A 3,553-nucleotide genomic window follows, 5' to 3' on the forward strand; every position below is an offset into this window, starting at 1 on the left:
CTGTTCCAGGCTCCAGAGGCAGAGAAGCTGCTGGGAATCACCTCCTCCCCGATGGGGAGCCACGCTCTAATTAAGAAGAAACCTCCACAAGCCCCTTACAAAGTCTGAGTGGCAGCTGATTATTGTAGCAAAGTGCAACCTCTGCCATTTTGTCAAGCAAGCCCATCAAATTAGGGCGAAATAAGATGTCCATCTGTTTCCTGAATGGCAGCGCCGCCAAAAAATCAGATTCCCACCAGTTCCTTAAGTCCCAATTATTCCCAGATTATCTTTGGAGATCGGGAGATCGGCGCTGAATAAACCTCGTGGCCTCGTTACTGACAGCCCGGTGCATCTCTAAGGAGGGCAGGGGGGCTCGGTGTCAATCCCCGGGGTGACCCCGGGGCTGGCATGGCCCGGGAGGGATGACAGCGGATAAACATCCCCGGCTCCCTCGGGATAAACATCCCCGGCTCCCTCGGGATAAACATCCCCAGCTCCCTCGGGATAAACATCCCCGGCTCCCTCGGGATAAACATCCCCGGCTCCCTCGGGATAAACATCCCCGGCTCCCTCGGGATAAACATCCCCGGCTCCTGGCCCGGGCGCTGCGGGAAGCAGAGGGGACGGGGCTGCAGCAAGTTAAAGAATAACCAGGCAGCAGCAGCAGGAGGGGTGAGGAGTGCCAGAAAACCGGGGATCCATCCTGGTTTTTGGGGATGTCAAACCAAAGGTGACGGGAATCGTTTCGGGAGGAGGAAGGGAAAAGTCATCCCGTGGTCCCGAGCACCCAGAGCTGCTTTCCCACGGGGGACAAAGCTCAGCAAGGCCCTTCAGGTGACACAAAAGTTGTATTTTTAAAGACATTTCCAGCGTTTTCCTGGAGTTTTATTTCCTTCCCTGTTCCTGCTGGCCAAAAACCTGCTGGGAAAGGATTTCCTTGGAGAGAAAACTCTCGTCCTGCTTTTCCCACTCATCCCCAGATGGATTTTCTCACGCCACATCTCCCCTCTCATTTTCCCAATGAGGCCACTGTTTTTTCTCCCCTCTCTTTCAGGACTTTTGAAAAACAAAATTCCCTTTATAGAATCCCAGAGTTTGGGACTGAAATCCCAGGTTTGGGGTTGGAAGGCTCCTTAAAGGTCATCTCATTCCAAACCCCTGATTTACCTGCAGACTTTTGCTGTGCAAGTTTTTACCTCTCAGCTCCCTAAAAATCCGTTTAGTTTAAAAAGAGGAATGAGACTGGGAATATAAAGTAAGAATTCCAACTTGTTCTCTTCCCTCTGCTTCGCTCACTGAGTTTAATCCTGATTTTTCCACATCTAAGTAGAGATGTTTTCTCTTGGAAGCCAACACTGCCCAGAAAGGCAAATTTGTGTCCCACAGGATAAAATTCCATCGTCGTCTTCCCACTGTGGGGCCACAAAAGGAGAGAAGAGGTTTTGGGAGACATCCCCATTCCCACATCCTGTAAACAGGGCAAGAAAAACTCACAATTCTCCCCTTTCCGCTTCCCAGACAGCCCAGAACGTGGAAAAACTTTTTGATGCCTTTTTTCCTTCCTTTTTCCCCCTTATTCCAAGGCTTTGATTGCAAATCCTTTTGTCTCCCAGCTCCAGGGAACTCCCCCTCTTGCAGGTGGTGCTTGGCAGGCGAGGAGGAACTTCAGAGATTCCAGACTGCGCCTGGAGAGAGGCCGGGATGAGCTGGGCTGGGGTGGGAGGGAGGAACTTTATTACACGGATCTAACAAGCAAAGCTTCCCAGAACGTTGCTGGGAGCATCCAGGCTCCAAATCTGCATGAATTTCCACTTCAAACGCTGCACAGAAGCATCTTTATCACTCAAACCGCCCGCCCAGCTCCCCCCAGTGAAGGATTCTCCCATCCCTCTCCAAAAGCTCTGCTGAAGTTAAAAAAAACAAAGCCCCGAGTGACACAAAACCCAGGCAAACAAAAGGCCCAGAGCTTGGTCCTGGTGGTTCCTGTCTGGAAATGTCCCAGCTCAGCTTGGTGAGGGTCGGGAGCAAAGCACTGGAGATCTGAAACTGGAAATGAGGAGCTCTGACCGCAGCAGATTCCCACATTTCATCCAACTGCATTCCCAAACCCGGCCCTTCCTGTGAGCCACATCCTGAGGTTTTCCAATGAAAACCCAACAGCTTTTTTTGTCCCCAAACAAATCCCCTTCACCTGCTGCTGCCCACGAGCGCAGGTTGGGATCCAGGGTAGGCAGAACAAACCTCCCAGGGATTTTGGTGGCCAGGGAATGAAGTTTCCAGAGGGTGAGCTCTGAGCACTGGGGAAGGTGCCCAGCATGCAGAAATTGAGGCAGAATGAGGGGAAAACCCTGAGGGATGCGTTTGGGTTCGGGAGCTGCCAACAGGAATGCAAATCCCACCGGGAAAATCAGCTGGAGAGAGGCAGGGAGGCTGAAGGAATGCATCAATATTCCAGGGAAAGCTTCCCTGGCTGCACCCTGGGGCAAGGCAGAGCTGTGGGACTGGCCATGGGGAAAAGTCCAGGGGTCCCTTTCTCCTCTCCAAAGAACCAGAAAAAAGGGGGAAAAGCCAACAGCTCCTCCTGCGTGACCCAGATTGTGTTCAAATGTTCCTGGGGAGGGCAAAAATAAACAACAATCTGCTGGATTGGAGTGGGGACACCTCACAGGTCAACCCCGGCATTAAATTGTGGGATGGCACCATTTCCATACAAATGCTGTGAGGGGAGAGTTGGGAAAGAGAAAAAAAAAAATAAAGGGGGGGAATAAAAAATAATAAAAGCCCTCCACAAGCCCCAGCCACAAAACTGCAACTCCCGATTTCATTGTGCGCCGGTGACAAGAGCAAACCCAAAATCAAAGAGTTTCATGGTCATTTTTCTATCAGCAAGTGATGCCGGGTGAATAACTTATTTACATGCCAATGTGGAGGCCTGAAATGGCCCGGGATGGGAAAAACGCAGCCTCTGTTATCAACAATGATAGCGGCAGCTCCTGGGAGCCACCCCGGGAGGAGGGCCCTAACGAGGCCGGGCTGCAGCCGCAGAATGGCAATGGGTTTTTAATTGGTGACACATTATATTTATCAAGCTGACAGCAGAGGGGCAGAGCAGCAACCTCCTCGTTGTGTGTTTGCCTTCCCCGACTTCCTTTGAACCCATTCACGTGTGAAAAGAATTTAAAGGTTATGGGAGGAGGGGGGGGAAGGAGGAGGAGGAAGAGGAGGGGGAGGACGGGAGGGAAGGAAGCCTTGTAATAATCCAGCATCATCCTGAATGATAACACTGAATTATTCAGGAGGCTCCTTAAAAGGGGGGTTAAATCAAGGCTGAAACAAAAGAGGAGCGAGGCCATTGTGAGGCCTGGCTCCTTCCATGCGGAATCTGGGCAGGAGAAGGGAAGCAGGGCCGGGAAAAGTCCTTCCAGAGTCACCCAGAGGAGCAGAATGGACTCGGTGGCGTGGCAGGGCAGAGCTGTCCAGAAGGGTTTGAGATCTGTGAGCAGAGCTTTTGTCAGCTCAGGGAGAGAGGGAGAGCCTGGGCAGCAAAGGGAGGAACCTTCCCAGCCTGGGA

Source organism: Parus major, chromosome 21 (assembly GCF_001522545.3).
Source record: "Parus major isolate Abel chromosome 21, Parus_major1.1, whole genome shotgun sequence".
Taxonomy (NCBI): Eukaryota; Metazoa; Chordata; class Aves; order Passeriformes; family Paridae; genus Parus; species Parus major.